The following is a 21244-nucleotide window of genomic DNA, read 5'->3' as shown; positions in this document are numbered from 1 at the left end:
AGTTAACAAACACAGCTATGAAATAGGTGACTCACTTGGTGGGATAATATGAATGACTGGCATATTGGTAGAGAAGGGTATAGCTTGCTCAGAGAGGCCATAAAGGGGGAAAAAAGAGAGGACATGTTTAAATTTTTAAAATATAAAACACTTGGGCTAAGGCTGAGATGGAAATAGGAGCAAGACTTATTGAAAGTTTTGGGAACGCATAAGAGGGGTTAAAAAAAAAACCCAAGGGTGATGTCATGGTAAGGATCTACCACTTAACCAGGAAAAAAAGAAGTGGAGGAGGCTTTTTTAAAATAACTAACAAAATCATCCAAAGCACAGGATATGGTTGTAACAGAGAAATTCAAACTACCCAGATATCTGTTGGTAAAATAACACAGCAGGGCACAGATTACCCAACAAGGGTTTGTAATGTATTGGAAAAAATTTTTTTCAGAAGGCAAAGAAAGTTACTAAGGGAAAGGCTGTTCTAGATTTGATTCTGACAAATATGGAGGAACTGGTTAAGAATTTGAAAGTGGAAGGCAGCTTAGGTTAAAGTGACCATAAATGATTCTAAGGAATGGTAGAAGAGAAAACAGCAGAATATAGATAATGCATTTCAAGAGCTCAGAGTTTAGAAAACTCAGGGAGTTGGTAGGTAAGATCCAAAGGGAAGCAAATTTAAGGAGGAGAACAGTTCCAGAGACTTGGAAGTTTTTCAAAAAGACTTTAAGGATACAAGAGTAAACTGTCTCACTGTTAGGGTAGTAGGCATGGCAGGAAGTATGGCAAGAGACCTCAACCTGGCTTAACAAGGAGATCTAAAACGATGCAAAACTTAAAGAAGCGCCCTAGGGTTTGTCTCCACTAGCTCCCTACTTTGAAGGGAGCATAGTAAGTAAGGTGTCGGCAAATTATTAATGAAGTGCTGTGCGGCATATGCAACACTTCATTAAGCTAATTCTCCCCAGCGGCGTCTTTGAAATTGCCCAGGAACTTCGAAGTATCAGTGGGTTAGCTGCAGCTACACACAAGCTGGCACTTCGAATTTTAACACTTTGAAGTTGCCGTGGGAGAGAATTAGCTTAATGAAGTGCTGTGTATGCAGCGCAGCACTTCATTAATAATCTCCAAACACCTTATGTATCAGGCTTCTTTCCAACTAGGGAGCTAGTGTAGACACAGCCCTAGAAAAGTGGAAAGTAGCTCAAATTACAAAGAATAAATAGAAACAAATAGTGCAAGTAAATATAAGTTTAATAGTAATTGTACATCCGACATAATGAATGTCACTATGGAAATGAGGTAGGACCAGAAGCTAAAATAGGGAAAGACCAAGATAAAAATTATTTGGACAAGTTAGGTGATATGAAATCACCGAGGTCTGATGGAATATATCCTAGAATGTTTAAACAACTGATTGAGATGCTATCTGAACAACTAGCAAGTATCTTTAAAAAAGTCATGGAAACCCAAAAGATAGCAGAAGACTGGGAAAAGGCAAATATAGTACCAATCTATAAAAAGATAAATAAGAGCCACCTGGGGAATTACAGACCAGTCAGCTTAATTTCTGTACCCTGGAAGGTAGTGGAGTAAATAAGTCAAGAATCCAATTTGCAAACACCTACCAGATAATAAAGAAATAACTAACATGGATTGTCAAGAACATATTGGCCGTGTCTACACGTGCCCCAAACTTCGAAATGGCCATGCAAATGGCCATTTCGAAGTTTACCAATGAAGCGCTGAAATGCATATTCAGCGCTTCATTAGCATGTGGGCGGCAGTGGCGCTCCATGAGCTCCCATGAGCTCATGGGAATAAGGGGACTTCGACGTAGGCGGGGCCCTTTCAAAAAGGAGCCCCGTCTGGACGAGACTTGCGGCGGCAAGCCACGTCAATTTCGAAGCGTCGCTGCCGCCCACATGCTAATGAAGCGCTGAATATGCATTTCAGCGCTTCACTGGTAAACTTCGAAATGGCCATTTGCATGGCCATTTCGAAGTTTGGGGCACGTGTAGACGTAGCCATTGTATCAAACCAGTCTAATCCCTTTCTTTGATGGGTGTAACAAGTCTTATGAATATAACAAAGTGATAGATGTGGTGTATCTTGACTTCAGCAAATCTTTGGGCACTGTCTCCATGATCATCTCATAAACAAAATAATGAAATACAAACAAGATTGAGCTACTATCAAATGGGTGTCTAACTGGATGGGAACCATTCCCAAAGTAATTATCATGGGTTCACAGTCAGACTAGGAGGGCATATCAAGTAGGGTCTTGCATGGACTAGTTCTGTGGCTAGTTCTGTTCAACTTCGTTATCAATTATTTATATAATGACACAAAGCATACACTCACAAAGATTGCAGATCATACAAGCTGGAAGGGGTTGCAAGTGCTTTGGAGGATAGAATTAAAATTCAAAATAATCTGGACAAACCAGAGAAATAGTCTGAAGTAAATAGGGTGAAATTCGCTAAGAACAAATGCAAAGTACTCCACTTAGGAAGGAACAAGCAGTTGCACACACACCAAATGGGAAATGACTAGAGACCTGCATGGATACAAATTTCTACCTGGAAATGTGGATATCCATGGATGGAAGCTGGTAGCTGCTGAAATACAATGCTCTACTCCCAGGAACCACAGTGGCCAGAGGAGAGGATCATGGTGCTGTAGCTCCCAGGAGCCAATGCCCCACTGCAGCAGCTCCTACTGGTCATGTGGCTGGACCACCTCACTAGTCCTTTAGTGCAACTGGATCTCCTGATCAGGGTTGTACAGCCCCACTGGGGTGGATGCGTTACAGTCATATGGTCAGAAGGAACTGCCAGCATGGTATGTACCACATTTTTTATCTTTGGTCAATGCACTTCCCAGGAATTGAGTCCTGTGTTTCAATGGATACCAATTTCTATTGATGGATAGAAAATTTTATCCCTGAAGGAGTCTAGAAATGACTGCCCATGAAAGACCTAGACACAATAGCCTAATCAACATGGAGCAGAGTGGAAATATCACTCCTTGTGTCTTGCTTAGAACACTCCTGCTAATATAACCCAGAATGATGCTTGGGGTTTTTTGCAACAGTATTGCACCGTTGACTCATTGTGTCTAGTTTTGGTACCCCATTCCTGGAAAAAAATGGACAAATTGGAGAAAGTGCAGAGAAGAGCAAGAAAAATGATTAAACTTTAAAAAAACATGATTTATGAGGAAAGATCGGAAAAAATAACTCTGGAATTTTGTAGTCTAGAAGAGAAGACTAAGAGGGGAAATTATATTTTTCAGCTATTTAAAAGTTTGTTGCAAGGGGAGAGAAAATTTGTTGTTAACCTCTGATGATAGAACAAGAAACAATGGGCTTAACCTGCAGCAAGGACAGTTTAGATTGCATATTAGGAAAAAAAATCCTATCAGGGTGGTTAACCACTGGGATAAATTGCCTAGGGAAGCAGGTGAATCTCCATTATTGGATATTTTTAAGAGTGGGCTAGAGAAACGTGTCAGGGATAGTACATCAGATACTCAGTTCTGCCATGAGTTTAGGGAATTAGACTAGATCTCTTGAGGTCCCTTCCAATTACTGATTTACTGATTGTCCTGAATATCTGTACAATATAAAGATTAGACATTAATTTAATTTAAAGCTGAAATTAGCATGGAGTTTCAAAAATCAAGGAAATCTGTGATTAAATGAGTGCTAAGTTCACTTCTGCAACTCTAGAGCTGTGTCTAGAACTTCAAAATAAGTGGCCCTTTTTTGAAAGAGTGGGAGAAGCAAAAAAAAATTGAAAGAACGGGGCTCACACTTTGAAATCGGAAGCCCAATCCCGTATCAGGAAGATCTCTCCCGGGGGAGAAAAAAGAAAGAGCCCCCTCCTGGATGGAGCAGGAGCCGTGTGACCTCCTTGGCCTCTGGCAGGACAAGGAGGTCCTGCGCCACACGGGGGTCAAGAGGTGCAATGCTGCCACCTTTGGCTGCCTGGCGCAGGGACTCCACACCAGGGGCCACCCGCAGCGTATCGTGGAGCAGGTACACTCCAAAGTTAAGAATCTGCGTCTGGGCTATGCCCGGGCCAGGGACCAGGCCGGATGGTCCGGGGCGATTCCAGAGATGTGCCCCTTCTACAGGGATCTTTGGAGCATCTTGGGGCCCCAAGAGAGCTCACCACCCCCTGACATTCCTGGACACCTCTGGGGAGGAACTGCAGCTGGAGGAGGAGGAGGAGCAGGAGCAGGAGCAGGCCGGACTGGGGACCCAGGAGGGTGAGGGGACCACGGACTGGTCAAGTGAGGAGGGGGAGCTGACCATCGTGACCCCTCCCGCTCCTCCAGCTGGGCAACCAAGGGCTGGACATCCCCAGACATTGCCAAGGGACCCTCAGGTACATCCAGGGAGGGGTGCACACCTACTCCACATGGTGGGAGTGATGCAACAGCTAGGTGCCCACACATCAGACCGTTGTTCCCAGGCCGCACACAGGCCAGCCCCCACATGGGATGCGGCATCCTGCAGTGGCGCACCAGCGACACCCAGTATCTGTCCTCAGTGGACAGCACCATAAGCTGCACAGGGGTGGCGGCCGGTCGGTGCCAGACGGCGCCCAGGGCCCACACACCACAGGCCGGGAAAGGCCACCTGCAGGAGAGACCCCTGGAAGTACAACCAGGCTGGGAGACCTGGTCCATGGGGGGTGGGTTGGTGCTCCTTGGGGGGGGTCAGTGTCCCTTGGGGGGGCAGGGGCCCCATGGGGTGGGCTGAGGTGGGTAGGCCACAGCTGGGTCCCCTCCATCCGGGGCACACTACTGACATGCTCTCTTCCTCTCTACACAGCTACACCATCCATGGGCCAGGAGAGCCCCGCACTGTCCCTCGTCCCCAACAGCCCACCTGCAGCCGTCGGAGGTGTCCAGATGCCACTCCAGGCAGTGTGTCATCGGGGCCGTGGCCAGAGGGCCCCCCCCACCAGGCCGAGGAGGACCCAGCCAGCCAGAGCCAGGCTGAGGTGGCTGAGGAGCACCTCCAGCTCGCCCGGGCCGACATGCAGTGGTGGAGGGCGGCCTGGGATATACTGCTCACCACCCTGGAGGGCACTGGCCACGCCGTACAGGACCATGCAGCCACTGTGGCCCACCTCCTGGCCCCCCCGGTGGCTCCCCCATTGGTCCTACCCCCTCTGCTCCCACTGAACCTGCCCCCTCTGCTCCCACTACAGAGCCCACCCCCTCTGCCCCACTACAGAGCCCAGCACCTCCGCTCACACTGAGCCTGCTCCCTCTGCCCTCACCAGGCCCACTCACTGGCAATATTTGCCGGTGATACCTACACCCTCTCTTCCCCACTGGGGACCCCGCACCTAGGGGGGGCAGGGGCTTCAGGGACCAACAGGGCCCGCGCCCTACCACCCCACCCCAGAATGAGTGCCTCGCCCCCTCCTCCATGTTAGGTTCCCCTGTCCTCCTCCAAGTTAGGTTCCTCCCTCCAAGTTAAGTCCCCCCCCTCCAAGTTAGGTGCACCCTTCCAAGTTAGGATCCCTCCTGTACATAGTTACCAACACCCAGTTATATAAACTTTTCTTTATTATTCACCACACCGTGCTGTGCCCCTTGGGGGATGGTGGGTGGTGGATGTGCTGGTGCGGTGCTGGTGGGGGTCGGAGTGGCAGCGACGGTGGGCGACGGATGTGCATGGGATGTGGGCTTGCATGCAGGTCAGAGGTGGCCATTGGCAAAGGTCTGCCTGAGGGCCTCTCGGATGCGGTGGACGTGCTGGTGGGCCTGGTGGATGGGGGTGGTGCCCGGCTGCTAATAGACAGCGTCAGCCAGAGGGCCCTCCCCCCACCCCCGGGGACATAGGCATCCCCCTTTTCCTCCACGATGTTGTGGAGGACACAACAGGTGCCCACCACCTGGGGTATGCTGATGACCCCGACCTCCAGCCACATGAGAAGGCACCTCCACCAACCCTTAAAACGCTGGAAGGCCCGCTCCACCACATTGCGGGCATGGTTTAGGCACGCACTGAACGCTTCCCAGGTGGGGTCGAGGTGTCCCGTGTAGGGCCTCATGAGCCACGGCTGCAGGGGGTACGCTGCATCTGCCACCATGCAGAGAGGCATGGGGACGTCCTCTGCCACGGGGCTCTCCCACTGGGGGATGAAGGTGCCGGCCCCCATGCAGTGGCAGAGGCTGGAGTTCCGGAAGACCCGGGCATCGTAGGTGCTGCTGGCCCAGCCCACATAGAGGTCAGTGAACCGGCCCCTCGCGTCCACCAGGGCCTGCAGCATCACCGAATGGTAGCCCTTCCGGTTGATGTACTGGCCAGCGCTGTGTGACGGGGCGCAATTGGGGATGTGTGTGCCGTCCAAAGCGTCGATGCAGCTTGGGAAGCCCAGGTCCTGGAAGTCAGCAACAATGCTGTCCAGATCCCCCAGGCAGATGACTGTCTGGAGCAGCATCATGTTGATGGCCCTGACGACAGGCAGAGCGGGAAGGGGGACACATGCTCTAGTGCGGGTGTGGCAGCTGTCACCTCCCTGCCTCCGCCCCATTCTGCCCCCCGCCCATCTGTCCCCTGCCCCCTCTGTCCCCTTGCAGCAGAGGATTCCCCTTTCCCCAGCTCCACCCCCCACTCCCGGCCCCACCTTACCTCCATAAGTACAGCCCTGATGGTGGCCTTGCTCACCCCGAACTGCTGTCCCATGGAGCAATAGGAGTCCGGGATGGCCAGCTTCCATATGGCGATCGTGACCCCTTTCTCTAGGGTGAGGGCTGGCCGCATGCAGGTGTCACGGTGCCAGAGTGCAGGGGCAAGCCAATGGCAGATCTCCTCAAAGGTCTGCCTCGACATGCGGAAGTTCTGCAGCCACCTTTCCTCGCCCCACTCCCCTAGCACCACACGTTCCCACCAGTCGCTGCTGCTGGGGTGGGTCCAGACATGTCAGGGCACTTGGGGGGGTGCCCGGTGGTGCCCTGGGGGGGAAGCCCTGCAGCCCCGGGGGGACTGCCTAGCCACCCGATAAGATCGGGTGCAGCTGCAGCGATGGTGCACAGCACTGCCAGCAGGGCATCCATGATGAGGGCGTCCTCCTGTAGAAGCTGTCGCTGGGCCTCCATGGTGGGCACAAGTGGGCTCTGCTGGGCTGGGAAAGGCTGGGCAGCACTTGGCTCATGCAGAGGGGAAGGTGGAGGGAGGGACCCTTTAAAGGAGGCAGCTGGCTGCCCCTCTGGAAGGGCTTGTCGGCCATGGGACCCCGTCTGTGGCGTTTCCTGACTCCCTTCTTTCGAAAAGAGGGCTTGGAGACGTGTGCATGCTCTGTTTCAAAAGACCTTGACAGCACTTCGAAAGAGTGGATCGAAGGCTAATCTGAAAAATGGCGGTGGGTGCTCTATTTCGATGGCCGCTATTTCGACTTCTGAACTTCGATTTTCCCCCTTTTGAAACGGCACTCACAAGTAGACACAGCTTAGATGATCATATATTTTCCTGGAGCTTACAGAAAAAGTTTCTAGATTTTCTGTAATATTTTCACTTCCAAATAATTTCTGAAGAAGCCTTGCTAGTCAAAATGCTACTGCTGAGATTTTCCATCACAACTGTGCGTCAGCTATTGTATACATTCTCTTCAACTAAACCATGGTTGCTTGCTCAAATCCTGCATACTCCCTTAGTGCAACTGTGTATTTTCTTACAAAGAAAACAAATTGAAAGAAAATTTAGACATACCTTGCTTTTTTCCCCTTTGGAAATGGCAGAACAATTTGTCAACATTTTGTGTGCCTCTAAGGAGTCTGTGTGGAGCTGAAAGAGAATTCAATTTTCGCTATAGTAGAATATAATTCTTCATCCAAAACAAAAGCTCATTTGATGCTTTTAAAAATTTTAAATTTCATAAAACCAGGACTTCAGGTGAAAAGATTGGGGTGTCTTTTTAAAAGTATTTAGCTGTGGACATTTAAAGCCAGCTGCATATTAAATTTACCCTGGTGCACAGGGCTAGCCGGGAGCCTCTGTACCACATATTGTCTATCAAAATAGTGCTTATGTTAGATTTAACAGGTGCAAAGGCCTCTTGCGAGGACAGGATTATACCAATTGCTCATACGCAATTGTGAATTCTTAATACATACATACACATAACAAATGTTCATGTGCAAATTAAAAATGTGAATAAGACAAGACTAGTCATATGCCCCCAACTATGAAACTAACTATGCACAAATTGCTGATTTGCACATTTCCATTAATTACACATGTACAAATGTCTCTGCACAATTACATTGATCTAATTTTTATCAGTAGATTTTTTCCAGAATGGGTATTTTTACATTAACTGGACCTAGCAGTATGCAGTACATACAATATAACTGATATTTATATAGAAGGAAATGAAAGAAATGATAGATGGTAGGAAATTTATAAAAACTTTAAAATGGCCATATGGGGTCAGATCAAAGGACCATCTATCCCAGCATTCTGTATTCTGACAGTGGCCAATGCCATGTACCTCACTCTTTTTAATGACGTTCTGAAGTGAAGGGCTCTGATTTTAAGAGTTTGGTTCAGCAAATCACCTAAGCATTTGGTTAGCTTTAATCAAATGAGTAGACCCATGGATTGCAATTTATTCCCATGAATAAAGCTAAGCATGTGGATAAGTGCTTGCAAGTTCAAAGTATGAAAAAGTAGGCACTGTGCAAATGCTTTTATATTTTCATGCTCACTTATCCCCTACAGTTGAGCATTGTCCAGTTCCAGTGAAATAACAGACACCACCAGGCTGTCAGCAATAACCAGTTCCAATTCTCACTTTCCCTCTAGGATTTAAATTAGAATCTGTTTTGCAGATAGTCATTGCAGAAAAGTCCTGAGGCAAGTCCCATCCTGCGGCAATTGCTCTTGCTCTGCTTTGTTTTCCTAAACCACCTGTCACTCTAGCTGTATTTATTTTTGGAAATAAAGTTTATGTTGTAGAAGTAATCTGAAATCCTATGAAAGATTCTCTGTTTCTGTGAGTGCTTAGGACATCCAGACAAATGAACAAGCATGCATAAAATAATGCATTACATAAGGAAAGGTGATAAGGCATGCTGCGCTAGACTTTTAAATTGGTTTTAAAAGACATTTAAAAAGTAGAGGTTTTGTCCAATTGCTGTCAACTAAAGGTTGAACCTCTCTAATCTGGAACTCTCTCATCTGGCAAACTGCATAATAAGGAATGATTTTAATTAGCTATATGACCACTTATCATGGGTGCGGCCAAGTTTTCCATGGTCCTATAAAGTCTGTTTACAGCCACCAGTCCTGGCTCTCAGTTTTCTGTGCTGTTATTTAGCTGTAACTTAATTTTTTTCTAAGAGCTCAGTAAGCAGTGGAAGTGTTGGTAATGTGCGAGAAAATATTGACCTTTTGTTGTCCAGCAAATTCTCTTGTCTAGCACCAGTCAGGTCCTGAGGGTGCCAGAGGAGATTCGTTCAACCTGTAACTTTATCCACTAACATTTTAAATTATTTGCTAAGTATGTAAATACAAGCAGATGGGGATACCTCTCTATGTGCATGTCCCACCAGCTGACATCATTGAATGTTCTGTCAAATAATTAAATTTTCCTTTGTTGTGATGTCTAAACAAAAATGTGACAAAGGCTAGGCAGGTGGTAAGCTCAGACAATTGTGTAGCATTCTAATCAATACTATTTCTTTGTTTCCTTGTACTCTCACTTCTGTCTGTTTCCAGCTGTCATCTCTCATACTAGACCCAGATTGTAAGCTCTGTGGGTCAGGGACTATCTTTTTGTGTTTATGCATGTACAGTTCCCAGTATAATGAAGTCCTGCTCTGGGGCTCATTGGTGCTATCATCAATGGCAACAGCAACAACAAAATATTGGGAACAATATGTTCCTATGATATTCAAAACAACATATAATTTGATACTCAGTTAGGAGTCAATCTTGATGCCACTGAAATCAAAGAGAGTTCTGACTCTAAGTTTAGCCCACAAACCCTTATATAGGTTGTACCTCCCTTGTTCAGCACCCTGAGGACATGATTGGTCCTGAGGGGATTTGCCAGACAGGGGAATGTCAGGCCCCCAGGATGCCTGGAGTGGGGCTCCACTCCTGCAGAGCTCCCCGCAGTGCTGTTCTGTTCCCGCACCCTGACCAGGTCCCCACACCTGCAGACCTGCTGGTAGGGCTCCTCTTTCTCTCTCTGTGGTCCCCATAGTTCCCATAGAACTGTCAGCAGGTCTCCATACTCCAGCCAGTTCCCCACCCGAGGGTTGCCAGGCTCCCCCTGCCCTGCCAGCATGCTTTGGTGTCTGCAGGGCTTCTGGCAGGGCTGGCTCCCCACTGCAGGGCTCCTGGCACAGATCGTGACAGGGGCTGGGATCCCCATAGTGGGCAATCCCAACCCCAGCCAGGTTTCCCATAGGGCTCCCCAAACTGGCTTCTTGCCCCAGAACTTCCCCAGGGCTCCCTGGAGTAGTCTGCCAGAATGGCTTCTGCTACCAGCACAGCTCCACTCAAGCCCCACACACATGGAGCACTCCAGTCCAGGTGCTCTCTGGTCAATAATATCCAAGGTCCTGCCAGGCAAGGGATGTCGGCAGAAAAGAGATTTGCAACCTGTAGCATCTTTTAAAAGACATTCTGCATTTCAATAATCTCTGCTGACGTGGGTGTACAGATATCATTCTTACTTCTTCTCTGTTTTTTTGCCTGGCATTTATGTAAACATTAATTTGAATTAGAAGTTATCATTTTTCTCCCCTAAATTGTTCCTTATATTTTTATTTTTAAAGTGTCAACTACGAGGTAATTAAGAATAATGCTAATGCTGTTGTGGCATTGGCTTTTGGTCAAGATAACAAAGCATACTGATTATTCATTGAGTAATTGATAGAAAGTGTCAGAGGAAACTAATCCAATGAAAGATCAATGTACAAGGCTTGAAGAGCCCCATCCAATGAAGTGACTTCCAGATAGCACTCTGTAGCCAGACAGAATCCCCCTGCTCTACACCATCTTACCCCTCTTAGGTGCCTCAGAGCACAAAGGACAAAAGAAAACAGCATAGTTTTGATGCCTGGGAGCGCAGATGTGCTAATAGCAAGCACAGTTTTTGATGCCTCAGAGCACAGATGTGCCGCCTCATCATGACCCTGGACAATGGAAGAACACAGATAAGAGGGCTAACAGGCCAGCCAATGACCACAGGGCCTCAAACTGCCCTTGGCTGGTACTGATAATTGACATGCCTACACATCGTCCCAGGAGAGGAATCTTGTGTCCATACAAAAAGAATGTCCTGTCTTAATGATTTAGTTATCTCTGTCTTACAAGTGTAAATTAAGTTGTAACTCCCTTGTAAGAACTGGCGTCACAAAGGTGAGCCAGTACAATTGGCATCTGTAGATAAGGAAGAGTGTATGTGACCCAAGGGGTATAAAGAAGGGTCTGGCAGCCCACTCTAATTGAGCTCCAATCACCTATACCTGCCTGTTGGGTAAGGTCATTGCCTCCCAGGACCCAGGGGACACCCTCCTCGTACTCTTCTTCCCAAGAGATTGAGTTAACGATGCTGGCTATGCCGGAGTCGGAGGACGCAGGGGTGAGAATTATACTTGCAATGTACTTTTGTGCACATTTAATAGTAAGAGCTCTGTAAGCTAAGGCATTTTGTCCTGATACGTGTAACTTGTAATCTAATTGGTATGCCATATGTATCATCCTACTAGTAGCTGAGAAGATAGAGCAACAGCCTTGTAACCGCTAAGATTCTTATTTCTGCTTTTAATAAATAGTAACCATTTAAGCTTCAGCCTGACTCCTTCCAGTTACTGTAACTCGGCCGAACACAAACAAAGACCCTTAGCCGGTTTGGCTATATTAGCATGGTCAGTGGTAAGGTGCAGTTACAGCTGAGTGCTGAGTTGTGTCACCTCCACAGGACAGACTACTGGGGCACCCATCAGCCACCCTGCCTGCCTGCTGTGAAGGGACAGTCTGCCCTAGCAGTTAAAGACTCGGATGAAATAAGCTCTCTGCACCAACCTTTGGGGCATCTGTCAGCCACCCTGGCTGCCCGCTGAGAAGGGACTGCCGGTCCTAGCAGTTAAAGACTCGGATGTAATAAGGCTCACAGACCACTTATTACCCGGCCATTGGCTAACACACTCCCAAGCAAGCTGCCAACAGTACACCCTGAAGATGTGGAAGCTGGTGTCAATTGAAAAATAGCATCATAGGAGATTGTGAAGAAACACTTGGCTACCAGGCCAGGAAGCATCAGGACTGGTTTGAGAACAATGTGGAAACTGAATACCTGATTGAGGTGGCAAGCAACACTTTTAGGACCTGGCAAAGTGACATCAGCTATACAATGAAGAGAGAAGTGCACACCAAGGCCAAGGCAGAAATCCGTAGTAAAGGAGTCTAAAAACACAATGTTGGACTGACAACTCCAGTATCTCATAGATATCAATGATAAAGAGGTTTCTTCAAAGTCACCAAAGCAGTTTATGGACTGAGAAACCAAGGAATCAATCCCCTGAGATCAAAGGATGGTAACCAACTCTTGAAAGACAACGAAGCAATTTCTTTTCACTAGAGGGAACACTATAAAGAGCTCATGAACTACCCATCCACAGTAGTCCTAGAATCCTTTGACCAAATCCTTCAGCAACCACTGAGGGACAATCTTGCAACACCTCCTATTCTGAGTGAAGTACAAGCTGCCATCAAAATGATGAAGGGCAACAAAGCCACTGGACTAAATGGAATCCCCACTGAAGTCTTCAAAGAAGGTAGGCCAGAGCGCCACAAATAACTTCATCTCCTGATTCTCAAGATCTTAAATATGGAGCAGATGCCATGAGAGTTCAGAGATATACTGATCATCAGTATCTTCAAGAAGTTGGACCATGGAAATTATTGTGGCATCTCTCTCTTGGCAATGGCAGGGGAAATCTTAGCTCTTATCTTATCTTATCTTATCTTATCTCTGCAAACTGACTCCTGCCACTCTCAGAATAAATTCTCCTAGAATCCCAGTATGGCTTCTGACCATTCTGAGGAACAGCAGACATTATCTGCACCATCTAGAAAGTGCAAGAAAAATGTCATGAACAAAACCAAGCCTTCTACAAGAGTTTCATTGACCTAACCAAACCGGTCAACTCCATCAATCGTAGCCCACTGTGGACCATCTTCTCAAAGATCGCCTGCCTCAAAAAGTTCACTAATATCTTGACAATATTTCATGACACCGTGACTACCACAATAGTGAGCAACAACAGATCCCAAAGCAACCTCCTGCAGGTCAAAACGGGAGTCAAACAAGGCTTTGTCGCTGCTGCATCACTGTTCTGTATCTTCATTGCCATGACTCTTCACCTCATTTATGGCAAGCTTCCAGGTGACATGAAGACTGTCTGTAGAAAGAATGGGAAGGTTTTCAATCTCAGGATACTGAAAGCTAAAAGCAAGACCTCCACGACCTCCTTCATGGAGCTCCAATAGGTGGATGACAATATGGTTGCTGGTCTTTCTCTCAGAGACCTTCAGACCATCTTAAGTGCATTTACTGAGCTTATGAGAATCTCAGCCTCACACAGAATGTTAGAAAGACCAAGGTGGTTCACCAGTTCTCACTGATGGGACAATCTTACGTACCTTCTATTGAAATCAGCAGAGAAGTATTGAAAAATGTGGAGCATTTCCCAGACCCTGGAAGTCATCTTTCTGCTAAAGTTGACATTGATGCAGAAATCCAGCATCATCTGAGTTGTGCAAGCTCTGCATTTGTCTGCCTGAGACAATGATTCCTTGAAAACTGGGACATTTATGCCAAGACAAAGCTCCTTTATACTGTGCAGTGGTTATTCCAATGTTACTGTATGTATGTGAAACCTGCATAACATACAAGCATCATTGGAAGGCTCTTGAACAATATCATCAATACTGCCTCGGAGATTCTTACATATCTCTTGGGAGGACAGGCACACAAACACTAGTGTCCCGGAAGAGTCGAACATGACCTGCATTGAAGCCATTATTGTTCACCAACAACTTCATTGGACTGGTCATATGGTTTGGATGTCTGATCAGTGTGTTCCAAAACAGATTCTATTTTCCAAGTTGAAGGAAGGATGGAGGACCACTGGAGGCCAGAGGAAGCAATATAGGGACACGCTGAAGAACCACATGAAAAAATGCAGTGTTGGTTTTGAACCATGCCCAGGATTGTCCCCAGGGAAAGCAGTAATCCATGAGGGGGTGGCTCAATTTGAGAGGTTCTGCTGCAGTGAAGACAAGGAGAGATGGAGAAGAAAAGAGTGAAAAAACTGCCCTGTGCCCTTCCAACAGCTAACAACACCTGCCCCTTCTGTGATAAGACTTGTGGCTCTAGAATTGGGAGGATGGGCCATCAGCTGACTCAAAAATAGGAGGGTGACATGAACACATCCTACTCATTGTCGAGTGATGGCCAAGAGACAAGAACTGATAGAAATGAAAGAGAATTTCAAACATCACCTAACATTTAAACTGAAATCCCTACACCTATTTTAAGTTGATCATCAGCTTTTACTTGGTGGACATGAGCTTAGCAAATTCCATGTTAACATTGTCAGTGGGAAAGTTGGGACTAATGTTTGCTAATAACTTGCCATATTTATGTAGACTGGTTATTTTAATACTGTATTTTTCATTCTTTTCAGGCCAGCACGTCCAGTCTTTTCACATGCTGCTTCTTTCCCACTGCCACTCCAGAGCTTTCTTCTGATGAAGTTGAGATGTCCCTTCCATCTCAATTCTCGCATCACAGCTATCTCCTACAAAGGACTACTCCTATTGTAAGATCAAATTATTTTTTTTACTGCCTTTCAAGAAACATTTGTACTATAGTAGGAAAAAATGAGCATGTGCAGTCATTTTCTTGGCTACAAGGGGAAAGTGATCAAAAGTAGCCAACATGGATTCACCAAGGACAAGCCCTGCCTAATCGATTTGATTTGCTTCTATGACAAGGTAACAGGCTCTGTGGACATAGGGAAGACACGTGACATACCTTGACTACAGGAAAGCTTTTGATAGAGTCTCCCACAACATTTTTGCCCATAAGTTAAGGAAGTATGGATCAGATCCATGGACTATATGATGGACAGAAAGCTGGCTTGATGGTCAGGCCCAATGGGTAATGGTCAATGCCTCAATATCTGGATGGCGGTCGGTTTCAAGTGGAGTGCTGCAAGGCTTGGCTCTGGGACCAGTGCTGTTCAACATCTTTATTAGTGACCTGGATGAGGGAATGGATTGCACCCTTAGCAAGTTTGTGGACAATGGGAGAGGTAGATATGTTGAAGGGTAGAGATAGGATCCAGAGTGACCTGGATAAATTGGAAGATTGTGCCAAAAGGAATCTGATGCGGTTCAACAAGGAGAAGTGTAGAGTCCTGCACTTGGGACAGAAGAATCCCAAGCATTGTTATAGGGACCAACTGGCTAAGCAGCAGTACAACGGAAAGCGACCTAGGGGTTATGGTGGATGAAAGGCTGGATATGAGTAAACAGTGTGACCTTGTAGCCAAGAAGGCTAATGGCACATTAGGGTGCAACAGGAGGAGCATTTCAAGATCTAGAGAAATGGTTGTTCCCCTCTATCTGGCACTGGTGAGGCCACATCTGGAATATTGTGTCCAGTTTTGGCTCCCCCAATATAAAAAGGATGTGGATGTGCTGGAGCAGGTTTAGCAGAAGGCAACAAAAATGATTAAGGGGCTGGAGCACATGACCTATGAGGAGAAGCTAAGGAATCTGGCTTGTTTAGTTTACAGAAGAGAAGACCGAGGGATGATTTAATAGCAGCCTTTAACTTCCTGAAGGAGTGCTCTAAAGAGGATGGAGAGAAATTGTTCTCATTGGTGACAGATGGCAGAATAAGGAGCAATGGTCTTAAGTTACAGAGGGAGAGGTGTAGGTTGGATATTAAGAAAAACTACCTCACCAGGCAGGTGGTGAAGCACTGGAATGCATTCTCCATCCCTAGAGGTTTCTAAGTCCCAGCTTGATAAGGCCCTAGATGGGATGACTTAGTTGGGGTTGACCCTGCTTGAAGAAGGAGGATTGGACAGATGACCTCCCGAGGTCCCTTCCAGCCCTATGATTCTATGCTATGATTCTATGATTTTAAGGGGAAAATGAGCTTGCTTCATTTTTTCCTGTTGTGTCATGCTTGGAAATATGCTCCTGATATCTTCAATGGCCTGTTGTTTGGTATATAAATCATTGTGTAGGTCAGTTCTGCTGTTTGTGACTGGTTGGAAATTCTGTTGCTGAGGTAAACAAGGACACAAGGCAGTAAACTGATGTATTCCATTCTTCATATTCAGTTAATCTTTGTCCTGTCTAGTGAGACTACCAATACATATGCTATGTTGTGGTTGATATGTTCAAACTTTACATTTTTTCTAGGTTTTCCTTCTAATACTTTGTAATTTTTGACAAAATTGGAAAAATAAGATTTTAAACATTTATTCATCTTTAATTTTCCCTGTATTTCACCTTTTCCTACTCACCAACCCAGCTCTTCAGTGACAAAATGGGGGTGGTGGTGGGGATGGTAAGGAAAGCCATTGTAAGAAGAAAAGTGATTGGAAGAGGGGGAAAGAAAGGAAAATAAATATAAATATAAACCAAACATTTTAAATAAAAATAACAGAGAAATGTATTTCCCTTCCAAAAAATAGAATTAGAGTTACTTAGAAATTTTTCGTAAATGGCACACTGATCCTTTCTCCCAGCCCCATTTTTGACCAGCTTTTATTATTGGTGGTAACTGTGAGAAAGGCCTGTTACAGGAATTCATAGCTATTATAGCAAAAGCCACTCAATTACATCCTTAAGTATGTGTTTTGATAGATCTCTTTAGAAGTGTGAATATCACCCAGAGTGACCTGTGTTTCGCTATATCCCACTGCAACCGGTCCTTTTATTTAAGGACAAGAGCAAATTTAGGAGCACTTGGTTTTCACTCTCTCTAGAGTATTTGAAGCATTTTTATATTGTCTAGGGAGTGAGCAACTTAAGGGATATTGACCAGTCACATTGGTCATCAAACTAGATCTGGCTCTGGTCCATAGCATTCCATAGTCACCATCTGACTGCAATTCTATGTGAAATGAATTAGTTGTCTCAGTCCAATTTTTAGTGAGTGTTTGCTCAGGATCCAATGCTACGTGCGAAGAAACTGCCCTGTGCTCACAGTGTTCTAAGGGATTATTAAATGGAGCATAGGCTTATGCTGGACTTTAGGGCAGGAATGAATTTCACACTGAATGAACTTAAAAATGATATTTTACAAGCAAAAAAGAAACACCCTCTTCATCTTGTGATGTCTTCAGCCACATTACTAAATCATAATTTATTATAACTTCACTTACTATAGAATAAATTACAAATGACTTGTGGAGCTGGAGAACTTTCCCAGCAACACATAGACTTGTGGGTTAATAAATGTTTAATATAATACACACTGAAAAAAAATTTCTAAATCAAAAGGCTATTAACGGTTGTTTTACCAATAATCCAGTTCTATAATGATTCTGACATGAAGAGAGTAAATCTTCTACATACTTCTGCTTTTATGACTATTATTGTATTCTACATTTTACTATCATTATTATTAAATATATTTTGAACAGGGTGAACTGCTCTAATCCAGCACCTTGGAGACCTGACCAGTGCTGGACAAGACAATTTGTCAGACCAGGAGAGGTCAATACTATCTAGCAGCATTTCCAACACTTCCACTACTTACTGAGCTCTTAGAAAACATTTAGGGGTAAGTTACATCTAAATAACAGCACAGAGCACTGAGAACTAGGGCTGGTGGCTGTAAATAAACTGTATGGGACCACAGAAAACTTGGCTATAACCATGGTAAGTGGTTGTCTGGCTAACTAAAATCATGACAGGTAAGAAATAACATCTATGTGATCTCCTGGGAGAGTGCAGAAGGTGAATACACGATAGTGGCTACGTCTACACTAGAACGCTATGTCAAGTAGCCTATGTCAAAGTAACGCCATTGAAATGAGCTATTTCGATGCATATCGTCTGCAAATCCTCCAGGCTGGTGCCATCGATGTTCAAAATCGAAGCACCAACGGTGAATGTCAAAAGGGGCTGCCCCAGATGGAAAACAGGAGTGTCTACACACACAAGTGGCCCCTTTCAAAATAAGGGTCCAGGAAAGCCTGCGGACACAGTCACAGGGTGGACTAGCCCTCCATGACACACTCGACCTTCACAGCACAAATCCTGCAGAGCTGACACCAGACCTGCACACGCACCACAAGCAGTGATGGACCCCCAGCAGCAGCAGTAGCTGGAAGCCCTCCAGACTGTCACCCAGGGAGCAAGCACCCTGCTAGCCACTGCATGGGAAGCAGCCCACTATCTCCTGGCAGGGGACCGGCGACGCCCCAGACCATCAGGTTCCCCTGTTCCTCCCCTCTCCCTCCCCAGGTGCGCCACCACCTCTGGATTTACCCCACCAGCTCAGGGTGGTAGGAGCACCTGGTAATGGAGCAGGATGACATGTGGCTGTGGAACTTCCTCATGTGCTGGCAGATCTTCCTCGAGCTCTTCCAGTGGGTCACCCCTGCACTGAGGCACCAGGACACTCGGATGCAGTGTGCCTTCCCTGTGGACAAGAGGGTCACCATAGCTGTCTGGAAGCTGGCCACTACAGACAGCTACCATTCCGTGGGCCACCAGTTTGGTGTGGGCAAGGCCACAGTTGGAGCCATCATCATGAAGGGAAGGAGGCCTGGGCATGCACACACTTGGTGGGGGGGCAGGAGAAGGGGAGCCCGGGGGAGGGGGGTGCCCAGGATGGGATGCCAGGGGGGCAGGGGGGGGCCTGGATGGAAGCCCAGCAGGGGCTGGGGGCACCCTGCATAACCTCATGGGTGCTCATGTCCCCTCCCCACAGGTGGTCCATGCACCTAACTTGGCTAAACCCATGATAAGTGGTTGTCTGGCTAACTAAAATCATGCCAGATAAAAAAATAACATCTGTGTGATCTCCTGGGAGAGTGGAGAAGGTGAATATACGGTAGTGGCTATGTCTACACTAGAATGCTATGTCAAGTAGCCTATGTCGAAGTAACACCATTGAAATGATCTATTTCGATGCATATCGTCTGCACGTCCTCCAGGCTGGTGCCGTTGACGTTCAAAGTCGAAGTAGCAATGGAGAATGTCAAAACGGGCTGCCCCAGATGGCAAATAAGAGCATCTACACACACAAGTGGCCTCTTTCAAAATAAGGGGCCAGGAAAGCCTGCGGACAGGGTCACAGGGTGGACTAGCTTATCCAGAAGGTCGTCTGTATCGGGGACCTGGATGTGGCCATCGCGGGCTTCACTCCCATGGGGTGCCCAAAGGGCTTTGGGGCCCTGACCAGGACCATATCCTTATCCGCGCCCAGACCACAGTGGGGGACGATGTATATACCACAGGGGCTACCACTCGTTGGTCCTGCAGGCCATAGTGGACAGCTGGGGCTGCTTCCAGGAGGTGTGTTTCAGAACTTGGGCCTGTGCCACCGGCTGGAGGCAGGGACCTACATCCCCCAGAGGGAGATTCTGCTGGGGGACTTCACCATGCCCGTGTGTCTCGTGGACAATATGGCCTACCCCCTCCAGCCCAGGCTCATGCACCCATACACTGGCCACCGCAACACCAGACAGGAGCGGTTTAACGGATACCTGAACCACGCTCCCCAGGTGGTGGAGAGGACCTTCAGCCTCTTGAAGGTCTGGTGGTGCTGCCTCCTCACCTGCTTGAATGTTGGCCTGCAGAAAATCTCCCGGGTTGTGGGCACATTTTGCATGCTCCACCACATCATGGAGAGTAAGGGGCAGGCCTTTGTCCAGGGGTGGGCAGTTGATGCTGGCACAGCCTACCCCAGTCAGCTGTCTCACCCAGTTGCCAGGCTCACCGGGAGGGAGTCCTGGTCTGAGAGGCCCTGTGGGCACATTTTGATCAGGGGGCCCATCAAGCTCCTCCCTGGCCATCCTTGGTGGGCCTCCTGCACACTGCCCCCACCACCCGCACACCGCCCCCACCACCTGCACACATCTCACAGGGTTGTGGGAAAAATAAAACTTTGAATTATTGATAACTGTTAACTGTCAGCTATGGTTTCTGCACAACAAATCAGAACTATATATATGGGGGGTAACTATATATACAGGGGGTGATAACTATATACATGGGGGGACCAGTGGAATGGCTGGCCTTTGGCCCATCACTCTAGGGCAGGGGTGGATGAGTGCAACCCCCGGCAGGTTTGGGTCATGGGGCTCTCATTTGTCCATGGTTCCTCGTGGCTGGCTGGGAGCTGGGAGGACCGGAAGATAGTGCTGGGCTGCCTCCCCTACCCAGTCTTCAGTCACTGTAGACTCCAGTCTTGGGGAGCTGGCAGGTGTGGCGGCAGACAGGGCAGCAGGCAGGGCAGCAGGTGGGGCAGCAGGAGAGCAGCCAGGAGGGTGGCAAGATCCAGGAGCCAGCCCACAATCTCCTGGAATGACCTGGTGATGTCCCTGAAGACCCCCATGAAGTCCTGCCATGCTGTTGAGTGCCAGGCAGCCTACTTCCGGTCATGGCAGAGCCTCTCCTCGGTTACCTCCACATGCTGCCAGAGAGTCATCAGGAGCTGGGGGTCCATGGTGGCTGTCCCCTGGGTCAGGAAGGGGCAGGCCCATTCTGGCACTGATGGTGCCCCTGGGTGCTAGCAGTCCCTGGACCATGGGGTCTCTCCAGAATAACAGATGGCTCCGGCTGTCTGGGGCCTTGGATGGAGTGGCTGTGGAAATGGGGAAGGAGGGAGAAGAAGGCTGTTGGTACTGTGCCCTGGCTCATGGCCCATGCCCCCTGTCCCCCCATGGGTACCGGGTCTTCCTCCATCCCCCATCTGTGGGTGCAGTGTCCCTGTGGGTGGTCCCATTGCACAGTCAGCTCCCTGCCCCCCACCCTCTGGGGTTAGGGCTCTGCACTGTCCATGGGAGCAGGTGCTGACAGGCACTGGCAGCTGTGTTGCCATCCCAGGGCCATGCTGTGGCTGGGCCATGGGGGGCTCAGATCTGCTGGGAGTGTGGCTGTTCCCTGGTCATGTCTGTTGCCCCTGCCCAGTGGCCCATGGGTGTGTGAAGCACAGTGTAGCTGCTCTCT

Source organism: Carettochelys insculpta, chromosome 9 (genome assembly GCF_033958435.1).
Source record: "Carettochelys insculpta isolate YL-2023 chromosome 9, ASM3395843v1, whole genome shotgun sequence".
NCBI lineage: Eukaryota > Metazoa > Chordata > Testudines > Carettochelyidae > Carettochelys > Carettochelys insculpta.
The sequence above is the reverse complement of the archived record's forward strand: the minus strand, read 5'-3'. Positions refer to the sequence as shown.